Below are 17,513 nucleotides of genomic sequence, written 5' to 3'. Positions count from 1 at the left end.
TATAAAGGTTCGCAATGGGACCCTGGAAAACATAATTTACAACCCATATCTCAGAAGCTTTCTCTTGGTGAAGGCAAACACCAATGAGGAAATTCACTATGACCTTCCCAATGCAAGCACAGTCTTTGATTAATTGGGAAAGGGTGTTTGGAGATCAGAGCCTCAGACCTGGTCCAATGCTCATGACTTACCAAGCAAAAGTAATCTTTGGCCTCCTATATGCTTTAATATCCTTGTGGACCTTACATTAGCCTCAATAGACAATTCAGAACCCACAAAAATTGGACTGGATGCAAGTCATCCTTGATTGTAAGGGACTGCCTTGGAAGAAGATTATAACAAGACTTGGAATTAGGCAATGTGAAGGAAACTGCATTATTTAATATAAATTTTACTTCGGAGTCACGTGAGTGACTTCGTGAAGAACCCCGCCTACGGCGCATGCGTGTCATATCGCATACACGCATTGAACGTGTCGGACCTGGGGAGGACGTCCCCTTGAACGGGAGAGTTAAAAAGCCGGTCGACGGCAGGTAAGTGATTCTGCATTTTCACCGTTTTTTAGGAATGGATAGAGGACGCAGAAAGGCTGTGAAGAAGCTGCAGGATGTCGGCGGTAAAGGTGCCGGGGACCCGCAGCAGCAGCCGACGGCACAGGCAGTTTGCGTTGAGCCAGCTGTGCCAGATTCAAACCCCGCGCCGGGAAAAACTAATTCTAGACCGGGCGGGAAGGCGAAACGCAAAACGAACCGCTGGGAAAGTGAGCCCGAAAAATCGCCGGTAAATACTTACTTGTATAGCAGTGATGATGACCAGCTGCAGGGCATAGAGCAGCCGGCAGCGATCGCATCTGCAGAGCTCGGAAAACAGTACGAGTGGCTGCAGCATGTGGGGCCGTCATCTATCTGTTTGGAGGAGTACCGGGACGGCGAAAAACGGCGTTTGCAGCGGCCGGGAGCAACCAGAGCCGGTAGGCATGGCGACGAGTTGCGATTTAAACCGCGTGCGACTAGTGCCCGAGGGCACGAAAGTCGGCAGGAGCGGTGGGCTAAAAAGAAACACCCGCGAGCGACTAGTGCGGGAGAGCACGAAAGTCGGCTGGAGCGGTTGTGGGAGGAACATCTCCATAGTGTCAGGCTCCAGAAAATGGATAAAAGCCGCACACATACAGGTGTAAGTCCCTCAGAGCATGGCCAGAAAAGGCTGCTGGACATATCATCCTCATCTGAAGAGGGTGTTCAAGGGCTGCCTGACTCGGACTCTGAACAAGAGTCAGAGCCACGTTCCCATATGGAGGATGAGGGAACACAGTTGCTGGACATGGTGCACACATATTTCCAGCAAGAAGAAACTGGAAAAGACCTAGAGGCCAGGATGGCGGCCAGCATTGATTATATGACGACCCATCACCTCAAAACTGATACCTTAGCTGAGGTATGGGCAAGACATTTACCTCCGCGAAATTGTGCGGCTCTGAATGTACCCAAGGTGAACCGAAGCATTTGGAGACACGTGGGGCAGGATATTCGGAGTCTGGATATAAAAATACAGAATGCTAGTAAAGGACTCTCGGCGGGTATAACAGCTTTGGGCCGTAGGCTGGAAAATGTGGATATGTCCAATGACATGAAAGACGCTTTAGCACTGTTTTGCAATGTTCAATTTGAACTGAACAACATCAGGAAAGGGGCTATTCAGCCAACGTTAGACCCAAAATTTGCAATCCTGTGCAAACAGAAAGCCATAAAACCTCAAAATTTGTTGTTTGGGGGTGACCTATCAAAACAGGTCAAAGATTTGGAGGAAGAGGCCAAAACGTTGGGCCTAATAAAAGCGACCAAAGGATATGTCGGAAAACGGTATCATCCTTATGGGACGACTAAAAAAGCAAGTACTAGTATGTATAGTACGAAAAATTGGAGAGAGGCCAGAGGAAACCAGCAACAGCGTCCTTTTTTAGGGGTTGGCCCGGGACGCCCACAATGGAAAATGCGGAAGCCTCCACTTCAACATTTACCCCACTTTCAACCTCAAGGCCCTCCGCAACCTCGGTTAAGACCAAGAAAGTAACACCACCGATAACCATGGAGGTAGGTGGGTCTGTGCCTCAAAAATTAATAAGGAGCACAGAACTTGGAGGGAGGTTGCAATTTCATTTGGAAGCATGGTGTAAGTTAACTGTGGATAGGTATATCCTTAGCAGTATTAAGGGATATCTTATAGAGTTTATACACATACAAGAACCTCCAGTACAACATACACCGGACAGAACTTATATGCTTACCAAATTAGACAGAGCTAAAGCAAAAATTGAAATACAAAGGTTGTTCACGAAAGGAGTAATTGAAAAAACCAAACATGAACAACAGGAATTTATCCATCCAATTAAGTCAAGATTAACACCTGCAACTAATATTGATTACTTGGGGTTCACTATTAACACACTTGATGTTAGTGACTTTACCTATAGGGAAAACCACTGAGTTCCAAAAGGATTGCACAGAGCTTATTAATACCGTTAAACCATCCATTAGACGGGTAGCCAGGATTATTGGGAAAATTATAGCCACGTTTCCTGCCATTCAATTTGGACGATTGCATTACCAAAATTTACAGAGAGAAAAAAATTAGAGCACTAAAAATTAATAGAGGCCATTTTGATAGGCCTATGGAGCTAACAATTAGAGCTATAAAAGAACTACAATGGTGGGAACAAAATGTTATATATAGCTCCAACCCAATAGTTATTCCAAACCCATCTGTGGTATTACAAACAGATGCCAGTGCACTGGGTTGGGGAGCAACGGATACCATCTCGAGCTCTGGAGGGAGATGGAATATACAGGAAACTAACCTACTTACCACAAAGGGTATAAATTACTTAGAAATGTTGAGTGCTTTTTATGGTTTAAAATCTTATTGCTCGGGAATGATTAACCAGCATGTTAGATTGCAGATAGACAATACCACGGTGGTGGCATATATAAATCATATGGGTGGAAATATATCAATATCCTGTGATGAATTGGCAAACCATATTTGGGAATGGTGTATCCAAAGGAATATTTGGTTATCGGCTACGTATCTACCAGGGATACTTAATTCAGTGGCAGACGCCAGGTCACGAAAATTTAATGAAAATACGGAATGGATGTTAGACAGAAAGATGTTTGCTGATATCACAGCAAAGTACGGAAGGCCGGATATTGATCTTTTTGCATCCAGGTTAAATCATCAGTTACCTAGGTATATATCATGGGAACCAGATCCTGAGGCAGAAGCTACAGATGCATTCTCTTTGCACTGGGGGAAATGGTTCATTTATGCATTTCCTCCTTTCTGCCTCATCAATCGGGTACTACGGAAAATTCAGCTAGACTCGGCATCTGGGATTCTCATAGTACCTGATTGGCCTACCCAACCATGGTTCTCGGTGCTGCAGGATTTGGTGCTTACACCATATATTACTTTAAAACATAGTCCTCAGTTGCTGGTGCATCCGGTGACTGGGGACAGCCATCCTTGCCATAATTATCTAAATTTATTGGTTTGTAGACTCTGAAGGAACCATTTCGGCATATGGGTTTATCTGATAGAACTGTGGACATGATCACAGCAGCACAGAGACTTTCCACTCAAAAACAATATTTATGTCATGTCAAGAAATGGACTAAATACTGCCTGGACAACAATCTAGACCACAGAAAGGTGGATATTCCAGCTGTCCTAGAATTCCTCACAAGCCTGCACTTTGAAGGACTCAGTTACAGCACGGTCAATAGTGCTAGGAGTGCCTTGTCCAGTTATTTATGGGAAGGCACAGAAAGACAGGGTGTCGGCTCACATCCTCTAGTAATAAAACTGCTACGAGGCATCTTTAACACTAACCCACCAAGGGCTAGATATAGCCAAATCTGGGATGTGAGCGTAGTCCTAAAAATGTTACGGAATTGGTCACCGGCTACGGCATTACCGCTAAACTATCTAACTATGAAAATGGTTATGCTTATGGCGCTGGTCACAGCGCAAAGGGTCCAGTCATTACAGAAGTTAAGATTGGATAACTTGACGGAGGCGACAGGAAGGCTGATTTTCGTGATCCAGGGCCTTATTAAGCAAATAGACCAGGATCAGCGGGTCAGGTGATAGAGTTCATAGCCTATCCACAGGATGAACGTCTCTGTGTAGTAAAACACATCATGTTATATATGGACAGAACGAAGGCTATCAGAGGCAATGAAAAGGCTCTTTTAATTAGCCATAAGAAGCCATACCATAAAGTCTCGACTCAGACCATTTCACGGTGGCTGAGATATTGCTTAGTTCAGGCAGGAGTGGACACTAATGTATTCAAATCTCACTCCACCAGGGCTGCATCTACATCAGCAGCTAATCGCCTGGAGGTACCGATGGACAATATCCTCAGAACTGCAGGATGGTCATCAGAGAAAACGTTTCGCACATATTACAACAAACCAGTTAGAAAAGAAGAAACGTTTTCGGGCAAAATTTTGAGTTCTATTTAATTTACACCTGAAGCTTATAAGGTTTATAAATTGATTTAATAAATATTATTTACAATTTTTGCTTAAAAATGTTGGTATCATTGTGTTTTTTTTTTAAATACCAGTAACAATTTCTCCCAAACTACCAAGGCAGTTGTGAAGATTGGACTCGTTCCACGGCATGAGGTCACAGAGCTTTGAAGTCTTCACGAAGTCACTCACGTGACTCCGAAGTAAAATAGTAAGATTAAACGAGAACTTACCAGTTTGAAGTTTGATCTTTATTTTATGAGGAGGAACGTTGAGGGAATACGTGCCCTCCGCTCCCACCCTTATATGGTCATATCTTAAACTGGTATCTCTTTAATAATCTTACTATCTTAGGTCATTATTTTCTATCTGTGACCTCACACCGCTGCTTTGAAGAATGACACGCATGCGCCGTAGGCGGGGTTCTTCACGTATTCCCTCAACGTTCCTCCTCATAAAATAAAGATCAAACTTCAAACTGGTAAGTTCTCGTTTAATCTTACTATTCTATTGCAAAGTTGAAATAAAATTACCAACTTCAGAACACACAACAAAACAAAATCAAAAACGCAGTAAATACACATAAATATTTCCCCAGTCGTGGAGAGATCCAATGAAAGAATGGTCACCTTTTTAAAGTTTTATAAGAAAACTGAGAATTGACACGATAAATATGACAACAAATATCCCAGCCCACCTCAAACCCCACTGTGCCAATGTATCAAATAATGTCAGACAAAATTAAATGTCTCACTATTAAATAGTAATTGCAAGAAAAATCATTCTGGGATATCACTGATCAGTTTGCTACTGATCAGGAAATCATGGGACAAAACATGTTCACAGTTTCACATTAACAAGAGTTTAAATTCAGAAATTAGATTGACTCATGAGAATTGTAAATTGAGGATCATTGCAGTACACAAGCCTTTTGAGACTTGGTACTAAGCTGCATGACACTATGACTACCTTGCAGACCAAAGTGGTGGGTGTATGGAACAAGCTGCCAGAGGAGGTAGTTGAGGCTGGGACTATCCCATTGTTTAAGAAACAATTAGACAGGTACATGGATAGGATAGGTTTGGAAGGATATGGACCAAGCGCAGGCAAGTGAGATTAGTGTAGCTGGGTCATTGTTGGCCGGTGTGGGTGAGTTGGGCCAAAGGGCCTGTTTCCACACTGTATCACTCGATGACTCAATGACTCTAAATCAAAGGTAAAATAGCTTTGCACTAATGTAGAATGCAAAAATTATTTTTCTTTCCTTGCCAAATTTGCAAACCAACATTAATTCCAAAAATGATCTGTTCTGGAAACATAAAATAGGTTCAACATAGCATTATGCCCTTTACCTGATCTGTAGTAAGACAATTACAATATGTAAATGTCAAACCTGCACAATTGCTAACTTTACTGAGGTAGACAAGTTGCAATCTATTTTGATGGCTGTTCTCAACAATTATATTTTTCCTACTTATCCTCACAGTTGGATTTTACTTGCATCTTTTATAAGCCCACACTGTAGTTTTTGAACCTTGGTTCATTTGTTAATAGAAGTTTCCATATTGTGTACTGTACAGTCCCACGATGAATGCAACCCAAACTTATTTATTGAAATTAATCCACGTGAAAATGACTATTGCGCGCAAGAATGCATGTTTTCATACTAAGGTACAACTTTCACTTACCAAATTCCAGCAGCAAGTTCATTAATGTTGTCAGTCTTTTAAAAGGTTTCATCCTAATCGCAGGAGGGAACGAACCAATCATTTAAAAAAAAACTATTAGATTACCATAAATACCAGAAAGACGTGTGTTTTCAAAATGATAAAACATTCTTATATTGTGATAGCTGTAAATTAGTTAGAACACATTAAAGGACAATATTCATTTTCTAAATTGCAAAATTATTCTGCAGTATGCCATAAAGAAATACTGTTCATTGGGGCTTGGGATCGCTTTCCCATTTTGGTTTTAAAAAACTTCAAAGTACTTCAAAGTTTGTCAGTCACATTTATTTATTCTGTTCCATTTCTTCCAAAGCCTCATCTCTTGCTGAGGTGCAATTTCCCATTTGCTGGTGATTCTCAACCTCTTTGCCCAATGCCTTTCTGCATAAGTGATTTCTATAAGTATGTGACATAATTGCAGAATACATGTCCTCGCCATATGCGGTCACCCTTTTGGCTTAGAGATCATTCCAATTATTGTGATCCTACTTTATGCATTGACTGAGATCAAAACGGATACTTTATTTGGCTCGGCTGTACGCTAGTATACACTGAGAGTCTGAAGAAAGGTCCTGACCTAAAACATCACCTATCCATGTTCTCTAGAGATGCTGCCTGACCTGCTGAGTTATTCAGCATTTTATGTCCTACACTGAAAGTCTCCTTGAAGAAATGCAACAACCCCAAACTACTGGGATACACTGGTCCATGATTGTTCAAAGCGGAGAAGTATTAAACGCATAGTTTTTAAAAACCTTTAAATCATGCATTAGGAGAACATAAGCTGCAGAAAGAGTGAATTATCACCCAAACTACCTATCTGCTTGACCTGTCTCCACTATTTTTCCCATACTGGAGAAGAACCACTTTGGTTTCATTTGTAATCTAAGAACCCATAAAACTAGATAAGAGGTTAGTCATCTTCAATCCTGAGGAAGTGCTCAAGAATTAAACTTTCATGAACAAGTCAAGAGGGTTTATTTCCTTTGTTGCAAATGTGATGTAACCACATTATTATTTTTTTACCAGCAATAAAACTGGTTAAATATTAGTCACATATGCTCATGAGATTACACAATTTCAAAACATTACTTCAACGTCCAAATTGGATTCTGAGAATTGAAGATAAAATGAATTATTTCCTTCTCAAAATGGAGAAAGTAAATGGAAAATTAAAATAACAGAGCTCATTCATGTGATTTGATAATTCCTATGTGGAATGGCACTTTCAGAGAATGCTGTTTAGCAAATTAAATGAAAAATGAAGTTTAAAAGATCCAATAAGCAGAAAACTCATGCTATTCTGGCCACACATATTGAACCAGATTCAACAGGAATAGCTCATTAAATAAATAAATAGGCAGGAGAAAAAGGGGAAATAGTTCAGTAATACTACTGAAGTAACAACATTTATGTTACTCATATTGCAATGTAGTGTGTATGAACGGGTGTTTTTTGATCTTATACTGCTTGAGCTGAAAATTGAGAAAACAGGGCCAGATACACATAGTTTACTAAACTTAGCAGTCACAAGTAAAGTTTACCTTTCCTTTCCCAAGGATACTATTTTGCTAAAATATTTCCTTTAAATTTATTCACTTAAAAATTAGTTACAGATGAAAATTGATCCTCGAACAAATCATTGTCAAGCTCAGTGCTTGTTAGTTTAGTTTAGAGATACAGCATGGAAAAAGGCCCTTCGGCCCACCGGGTCCGCGCCGAACAGCGATCCCCGCACAGTAGCACGATCCAGCACCCACTAGGGTAAATTTTTACATTTACATCAAGCCAATTAACCTACAAACCTGTACGTCTTTGGAATGTGGGAGGAAACCGAAGATCTCGGAGAAAACCCATGCAGGTCACGGGGAGAACATATAAACTCCGTACAAACTCCATAGTCGGGATCGAACCCGGGTCTCATGCGCTGCATTCGCTGTAAGGCAGCAACTCTACCGCTGAGCCTCTGTGACTGCCCGTGTTGAATGAGGTTATGCACAACTGTGCTTTAGATTACTATTTCTAAACAAAAAAAAGGCCTAATAAAGATAGATCTCACCACTCATATTCCAATTTATGGAAGACACAAATTTGCAATGTTCATTTTCATTATAGAATTAGTTTAGAAAGTTTATTGACAACACCAAGATATGGATGTTTCAAGTTCAGAAGTGTCTCCAGTTATTTCTCACAATAGTGCAGTCATTGTAATTATTTTTTCAGCTTAATTAGGATAGAATTGAAATGTCATCTTCAGGGAACCAAGGTACCAACTATTATGCTAATCAAATAAGTGTTAACAGTTAGAGTTTCAACATTCTCTTTCTGTAAGAACCTTGGGGATTTGGTATGGGAACATTAATAGTTTCTTCCACTTCTGTGCAAAAGGGGAAGAAAATTGGACACAGAAGACAAATTCAAAAATGTTCAATGCGATGAAATGAAGGAGAGTGTTAATGTTAATGAAGGCTGGTGTATTAATGCAGTTGGTGAGCACTAAACACACCACGGCAAAAATGATTCTTCATCATCACCCAACTAGTTCTGATAAACACGCATAAAATGTTAAATGCTAAAATCCAGGAATTGTTTTAATATCATGCTGCTGTAGGCTTTACAGATGTGATCAAAACAGATTTGAAGATTTAATATAAAATTCAACTCGGTATTCACATCAAGCACTAACAGAACAAAAATGCGTTGCACCTACCCAGGTTTAGTACGTTAGGAGGCAATTGAAGAGACAAATGTTGGACGTGTAAGCTCTACCACTGATGAGGCAGGAGATGCTGGGGTAGCACAACTGGTGGATAATGTTGTCTGGTGGATACTGAAAGTAAGCATGCAGGTACAGCAGGCAGCGAAGAAAGCTAATGGCATGTTGGCCTTCATAACAAGAGGAGTGAGTATAGGAGCAAAGAGGTCCTTCTGCAGTTGTACAGGGCCCTGGTGAGACCACACCTGTGGGATTGTGTGCAGTTTTGGTCTCCAAATTTGAGGAAGGACATTCTTGCTATTGAGGGAGTGTAGCGTAGGTTCACAAGGTTAATTCCCGGGATGGCGGGACTGTCATATGTTGAAAGAATGGAGCGACTGGGCTTTTATACACTGGAATTTAGAAGGATGAGAGGGCATCTTATTGAAACATAAAAGATTATTATGGGATTGGACACGCTGGAGGCACGAACCATATTCCCGATGTTGGGGGAGTCCAGAACCAGGGGCTACAGTTTAAAAATAAGGGGAGGCCATTTAGAACGGAGATGAGGAAAAACTTTTTCATCCAGAGAGTTGTGAATCTGTGGAATTCTCTGCCTCAGAAGGCAGTGGAGGCCGATTCTCTGGATGCTTTCAAGAGAGTTAGATAGAGCTCTTAAAGATAGCGGAGTCAAGGGATATGGGGAGAAGGCAGGAACGGGGTACTGATTGTGGATGATCAGCCATGATCATAGTGAAAGACGGTGCTGGCACAAAGGGCCGAATGGCCTACTCTTGCAACTATTGTTTATTGTCTATTGTCAATTGATGCACATCTTTAACCATTTATGATCCTGCAGCATGAACTTAAGGCTGTTAGTAGTTCAACACTTTGACAAGTCACGAGCCAGGAATTCTCATGAGTTAGAGGGAATATTGCATTTTTTTTAATTCTTGAAGACTTTAAGAACATGCAAATCATTCTTCTTCCCCCTCTGTTAATCAATTCCCATGAACAAGCTTGGTGTCTGTTCCAACTTCCGATGTTGACTATTGAATGATGTGACCTAACTAATAGAGGGGATTGAGTGCAGTGAGGGCCTCAGGTCCAAGGATGTTAGTACTTTTATCCTTCAGATAAATTTGGGAGATTTTGTGAAAACAGCATTAGTGATATCTTTCCAATGTTTTGAGGTGCCTGTTACAAATTGCCCAAGTTTCAGAATCACAAGAGGGCATGGGTCATGAGTTTTGTCCCAGTTTGAAATCTTGATCTATTAGCATAATTTTCCTTGGCGGCCAAAAAATGAGCTAGTGTACTGAAGTCAACAGTGAATTTTATCATCGATATTGCCTTTGCTGAAATAAAGTATTGCCAAGAACCTTTGTTGTCAGAGGTTGATATTGTTCAGTGAGTTTACAGGAAGTTTTGCTTATGCCAACTGTAAGGTTTCAATGAACCAGTCAATAATGACTTTGAGCTCAGCTGAACGAATGCAATCACTGGCATTGGCTGCATACTGCAGCTTACTTACTGAGATTAAGTTGATCTCAGATCGGGTAAAGAGGCAACTAGGTTGAACAGTTGTATAAGAAGGAACTGCAGATGCTGGAAAATCGAAGGTACACAAAAATGTTGGAGAAACTCAGTGGGTCTGAAGTCTGAAGAAGGGTTTCGGCCCGAAACGTTGCCTATTTCCTTCGCTCCATAGATGCTGCTGCACCCGCTGAGTTTCTCCAGCATTTTTTGTGTACCTTAAGTTGAACAGTTTTCTATTAACCCTGTAGATTAGTTCTACTGCAAAAGGAAGTTTGTTGGAAGTAAATTGTGGCACTGTGGAAATAAATTTTTTTTTAATTGTCAGGGCAATGATTTTGACTTTATTGAACAACGCTCTGTAATAACTAATGATTAACATCTCTGGGCATCAAAAAACAAATTTCATAAGTGTGGAGTTTAATTTCCTCACAATATTTTTAAAAATGATGGAGGCATTCAGTGGGTCAGGTAGCATCTGTGGAGGGCGTGTACAGCTGATATTTCATCTGTCCATTGCTCCACAGTTGCTGTCTGACCCTTCCAGCATCTGCAGTTCTTGTGCCTCCATTTAAAAATAACGTGTTTTATTTTACATTTATGATCGTTCAGTGCCTCTAAATGTGATGATAATGTCTAAATATTATTTTTATCACTTCCTGGACAATGATTAGAATATGAATTAGGTTCATATTTCGTATTTAGACCCTTCGCTCCATAGATGCTGCCTCACCCGCTGAGTTTCTCCAGCATTTTTGTCCACCTTCGATTTTCCAACATCTGCAGTTCCTTCTTAAACAAGAATATGAATTAAGATCAGTTTCAATTTCTGCTTTGCCATGAAATAATTTTTCTGACTGATTCACTGATCTGCCAACTTGCCCTTGGACATTTGATGGACTGCACAGAACATACTAAATTCAATTATTTCAGAAGAGCAGCCTTTCAGGTCAGCGTGAAGTATCTTTCTTATTTTTTGATAATCCAGGCTATGCCTTAAGATTTTCTATGAAGAGTTGAAAACTTATTCATCCAGTGTGTCACATGTTATATACCTTGGCTCATGAGTTATAGGTATGCAATTATTAGATTACTCCCTGTAGAATTCCAGACTGCAGCTTCCTCTCCAATTAATCCAGGTCTACAACTATCAAAGTAGTTTCCTTTGTAGTTTCTATTGTGGCTAGTTGGTAGTGCACACACCATAAAGCCAGCAGTTTCTAAAAAGGCAACATAAGAACCCAAGTGCAAAATTCCAGTCTGAAACTATGCTACTGACGTTAGGGAGCAGTCATTCAGAGATGTTGAACCACAAACCAGTTTACTCCCTATAGAAAGGTTTATAGGGAGTATTTTGAAGTGCAAGAGGTATTTATATCTGGTGCCCTGGCCAATAATATTCAGTCAAATAACTTCACTTTAAATTAATAAAAAATGATTGAATTGATTATTATCACAACATTGTTTGAGAGAATTTGCTATCAATATATTGGTTGCCACATTTTCTATATGGCAATCAATCCACAAAGTATTTAATTGGGTGTAAACTATACTGAAAAACACCAAAAAGGCAACAGAAAATGTCTTTCTTTCTTTACTTTCACTTTAAAGAAATTTGCTGTAGGGTTGTTCTTTGTGCAAATCTATGCCCTTTTTAACTAATGTTCAGATCTAAGATAATTAATTTCTTTTTTGATCACTGAAATCTACTTCTGTTGTTAGTAGCTTACTGATGAATTTTTGATTTGTTTGCAGTAACATTAAACCTGGGGATGCTCATTTGAAACTCTACCTCCAATTTGGTTAATTTAAATTCAGACTCAGATCAGTTTATTGTTATGTTCACCAGGGTGTAATGAATTTCCTTGTTTGCATGGGGCTCATTGAGTAAAATACAGCAATAAATACGACAACAAATGCAAAATGGCAGAATGGTGCTAAGATGGTAGTGCAATCTGAAGGGAATAACCATATGTGAGAGTTAAAAGTACATGGTAACACTTCCGGAAAGAGCACATGATTGGTTCAGGAAATCGGGTAACACGCAACATATTGGTTACAAAATCTAACCCATCTGGTCTGTGTGACTTTGTGACTAGATTAACATAGTTAACTATTTAATTAATTCATTATGGAGAGTACTTTCAGTTGAAATACTCATAGTCACTTGTTTTTGAATTGACTGTTATTGAGGGTTTGGTTATTTTGTTAAAATATCAAATTAATTTTATCTCCCAACTCTCGACAATAAATGAATAATTGCCACTTAATTACACTACTTATTCTCCATAGCTAACAAAATATTTATGGATGCGAATTTTCAATTAGATGCTTTAGGTCAGGGAGACATTCTCAGTCAGCAAGGTTTGGAATAATCCTTAAGCAGGACATTGTGCAAGGTTAGTGATAGACAAAGTGAATGTGGCAAAGTTCACACCAGTGGAATACTGAAGAAGGGAGAATGTCAAAGGAGTGTCAAAATAACAAAGCAGCAGGGGGGTGGGCTCCAGTCATTTTGCAAAGACAGAAGAACATAGTCAACAAATTGCAGGCAAACAATGGCCTGCAATTAAATTGTGGTCAAATAACGCCCTGCAATTTCCTGTGAGAATAATTTGAAGCTATCAATGCTCACCAGCATAATGAAAGAAATCTGGTAGCAACTTTGTATATTCTCAGGTAAAAATGGTCAATAATTTTAAATCATTAAAAAATGCTGGGAATGTGATCCAAGCACAGATGCTGCCTGACCTGCTGAGTAGCATACTGAGTTTCAGTTTTTAACAACATTGTAAACCATAACTGACCATCTCAAATGCCTAAACAATCTATTTTTGTATAATGTTCTCCAGTGATAATTTCAGAAGGTTGTAGTTTTTTGTAGATTTACAATATTTCAATTCATATATTTCTCTGAAATAAGCTCAAAATTTGAACCTGTGCTGCCTGTGCGAATTTCTGGATACAACGGGGTGCTCAGCCTGCGTAACAATGTGACATTTGATGGACGTGAGGGAACTCCTTTCACTGATCCCTGAAAGAGATAAACATTAGGTGGGGGAGCACTATTGCCCAGGTCAGGTCGGGGAGAGTTCCCCCCGCCACTGGTACCATGTAATCCCATGCTACCTGCTCCATGGTTGGATAGTCGGCGACTAAACCGTCTCCCCCCACCTGGTTTGCCTGGTGAAGAGGGGGCTGTGGATCCCCCCCCCCCCCCCCCAGCAGGACCAAAAACAAGACTTGTCAAAGGGCGGATGAGCTTCTAGCGAGCCAACGGCCATCCACACTTCAGTAGAAGTTGCGATCACTGTCGTACATAGCATTGTAAGGAATGATAAAACACACACGCCAAAATCCTATACTTCCAGCGGCAGAAGTCCACAGGAACTGAAGGACAGAGATGTATGGTGCGCCTGTCACCGTTCCCGTTGAAAACCAGCACCACTGCGTCGCTAATGTTTTCAACGATGATGAATGAAACTATTGCTTCATCACCAGTCCGGATCACCCTTCTGTTGATGTTAGGGTGGAACTCAATAGTTGAGTTGACATGGGTAAAAATTACTTTTGAGTAGGTCAGGAGTTCTATTTGCTTTGTTGGACACTTGACTAATATGCAGCGCCCAACTTAAATCTTTGCTTAATTCGACTCCTAGATATGGGTGATGATCGACAGCAAGCGATGTATGGCTACCCATGTTGTATTCCGAGAAAAGTGGTTTCATCTTGTAGGAGACATGCATGGTATGGCATTTGGTTGTATTGAATGACATCTGCCAGGTTTTCCCCCACTCACAGAGAGCATCCAGGTCCTTCTGTAAGGATGTTTCCAGTAGTGGGAGAGTCTAAAGCCAGAGGGGCACAGCCTCAGGGAAAAAAAGGTTTCAGGCAGCACTTTGACTTTGATCTGCGGTTCCTTCCAATACATGCAGTCGTTGACTCTTGTGCAGGAAGATGGCGGCGCTGGCTTAACAGCTGCGGCCCACCTGCAGTCCGTCTGTTTTTTTTCTTTCGTTTTGTTCATTGTCATGTTTTAGTTAATTTTGTTTTATTAAGTTGTGTATGTGTGTGGGTGGGGTGGGAGAAACATGTTTTGGTCTCTTCCTTCGGGGGATGCGACTTTTTCTTCGGTCGTATTCCCCGTCTCCGTCTGCGCCGAGGCCTAATGGCGGAGCTGGCGACATCGGAGCTGTAGCAGCAACAGCGGCGGCAGCGGAGACCTGACTCGGCCCCGAAACTGTGGCGGCGGCGGCGGCAGCAGCGGAGACCGGACTCGGCACCGAAACTGTGGCGGCGGCAGCAGCAGCAGCGGAGACCTGACTCGGCACAGAAGCTGTGGCGGCAGCAGCGGCAGCGGAGACCCGGCTCGGCCCTGGAGCGGTGGCGGCGGCAGCAGCGGCAGCGGAGACCTGACTCGGCACAGAAGCTGTGGCGGCGGCAGCGGCGGCGGAGACCCGGCTCGGCCCTGGAGCGGTGGCGGCGGCAGCAGCGGCAGCGGAGACCCGGCTCGGCACAGAAGCTGTGGCGGCAGCAGCAGCAGCGGAGACCCGGCTCGGCCCTGGAGCTGTAGCAGCAACAGCAGCGGCAGCGGAGACCTGACTCGGCCCTGGAGCTGTAGCAGCAACAGCAGCGGCAGCGGAGACCCGGCTCGGCACAGAAGCTGCGGTGGCGGCAGCAGCAGCAGCAGCGGCGGAGACCCGACTCGGCCCTGGAGTTGCGGCGGAGGCAGCAACCACCCGCGGAGTTTGAACCGTCGCCTCGGCGCAGAGGGAGAACAAAGGGGGAAGAGACAGAGACTTTAAGATTTTGCCTTCCACCACAGTGAGGAGGTGTTTGGTGAACTCACTGTGGTGGATGTTAAATTTGTGTTGATTGTGTGTTTTTGCCATTTTTAAAAATTATATGTATGACTGCAGGGAAACAAAATTTCGTTCAGACCGAAAGGTCTGAATGACAATAAAACGAATCTAATCTAATCTAATCGAATCTAAAGGAACTGCAGATGTTTAAGAAGGAACTGCAGATGCTGGAAAATCGAAGGTAGGCAAAAATGCTGGAGAAACTGAGCGGGTGAGGCAGCATCTATGGAGCGAAGGAAATAGGCAACGTTTCGGGTCGAACCCCTTCTTCAGTTTAAACTGCAGATGCTGGTTTAAGCTGAAGATAGACAAAAAAAAAAGCTGGAGTAACTCACTTACTCAGCGGGACAGGCAGCATCTCTGGAGAGAAGGAATTGTTGACGTTTAGGGTCTGAAGAAGGGTCTCTCAACCCAAAACATCACAATATTTCTTCTCTCCAGCTTTCTGTGTCTATATTCAGTCGTTGACTCTTGTTTTTCTCCTCTCCTCACCCTGAACGATGACTTTGTTTCCCCCACTCCTGACAGGAGTCGACGGACCTCTTGCCCGGAGCGGGCGCTTCGCACCTGCTGCGCTCGCGCCCAAAGGCTCGCGACTGGCGGGAGGAGGAGGAGGTGGTGCGTGCGCGCCCGCGACAGGCGGGAAGGCGTGCGCGCAAGCGCGGACTCCCCGCTCACTTCCATCCACCTCTCCCTCCCTCTCTACGTCACCGCGCGGCGCGCTCGCTCGCTCGCGAGAGCGAACCGTTAGTCCGCCCCCAACCGCCGCGGGGGTGGCCGCCCCTCTGCGCAGGCGCAGAGCCGCCCTGTTTGCCCGCCCCGCCCCTCCCCGCCAGCAGCGGCGTCTCTCTCTCGCCAACTAACGTGCGGCGCTCAGTCGGCTGCGCCAGTCAGTGCAATGGGCTGCTGCAAGCGCCCTCGCCGCCCACATTGCACCTCAGCGCCGCAACAAAGATCCAAGAGGGCAGGTGAGTGTGGGAGGCAGTTTATATTAATCTTTTCTCCTCTTTATCCTTCCCCGCCGCTGCTGGCTGTATTAAAATGTATATGTGAGTGTGTGTGTGAGGCGGTATTGGGTTGATGGAAGGTTGGTTGCGGTTTGACAGCTGATCGGCGTCGGTGAAGTCGGCACCTCTGTCCTCTCTCTCTCTGTGTGTGTCTCTCCCTCTTCGGGGAGGGCGACCGGGACTGGAGGCAGCTTTGTGAGGGGAGGAGGCGAGGCCGAGGGGACGGGGGTTGAGTAGCGGATGGCGGCTGAGGGCGAGCCGGCGGCTGGTTGAAGGCGGCCGGGCTTGAACGGGAGCTGGAGCCGGTCGGCCGGTGGGTTGGAGAGGATGATGTCGAGCTCGAACTGGGGGCGATGGAGGGGGGGAGAGAGCGGTCCCGGTCGAGGGGAGGAGGGCGTTGATGATGAAGGAGGGAGTGCGAACCGGTTGCAGAGGCTGCAACGGAGGTGACTGCACCGGCGACTGATGGAGAAAGCACGGCCAAGTTATGGGGGGGGTTACAGCTCCCAGCAAACGCGAGTGGTCCGTGGGCGATTAAGGTGGAGGACAAGAAAGGGGGAAAGGATGTGTAGGAAGGAACTGCAGATACTGGCTTACATCGAAGGTAGACACAAAATACTAGAGTAACTCAGCATCACTGGAGAGGAATGGGGGGAAAGGAGCCGGTTCGTTTCTGTTTTAAAACGTGTATACGACAAATAAAAAAAACCCTCGGACCTCAACCCTGCTGTCAGTTTGCACTCGTGTTCCGCAGTCCAGAGTATGTGTCTGTCTGACTGAGGCAGACTTACTTATTGTTTCATGTGTTGTGGATTTGCCGATCTATATCTCCAGCTGCATCGAAAGGGAGCTGTCTGGAATTAATATTAACAATTATCAATCTGGATGCCTCTCACTACTGTTGCTGGTCTTGGGAATAGGGAATAAGGCAAGCTACAGCGGTATTTCCTTTATATCCAGTTTCATTCCCACTCCCAAAGGTTATAATTTAATAGACCAGATGGATACAAAGTTTAATAGGTTGAATATTTTTAAAGCGTGAATTACGTTATTCCCGCCGCCATGCGATCATAAATAACCAACATTTTGCAAAAAAATGATTGAAGCTAAAATAGGTTGCTTAGTAGCTGTAAAATGTAAATTCT

At 43.2% G+C, this 17,513-nt stretch overlaps 1 protein-coding gene across 1 annotated transcript in view; it reads left to right on the top strand.

Moving 5' to 3' along the window:
- The first annotated feature begins 16,221 nt into the window (after positions 1-16,221).
- Positions 16,222-17,513, top strand: part of fam222a (family with sequence similarity 222 member A) — a 111,188-nt gene continuing 109,896 nt past the window's right edge. The window contains exon 1 of the mRNA XM_033043778.1: positions 16,222-16,329. The gene's annotated coding sequence lies outside the window, so the exon portion shown is untranslated. The remainder of the gene's footprint in view (positions 16,330-17,513) is intronic.

The sequence above is a fragment of the Amblyraja radiata genome, chromosome 25 (assembly GCF_010909765.2).
Source record: "Amblyraja radiata isolate CabotCenter1 chromosome 25, sAmbRad1.1.pri, whole genome shotgun sequence".
NCBI lineage: Eukaryota > Metazoa > Chordata > Chondrichthyes > Rajiformes > Rajidae > Amblyraja > Amblyraja radiata.
Note: the sequence above shows the minus strand (reverse complement) of the source record. Positions and strands in the feature narration are given on the sequence as shown.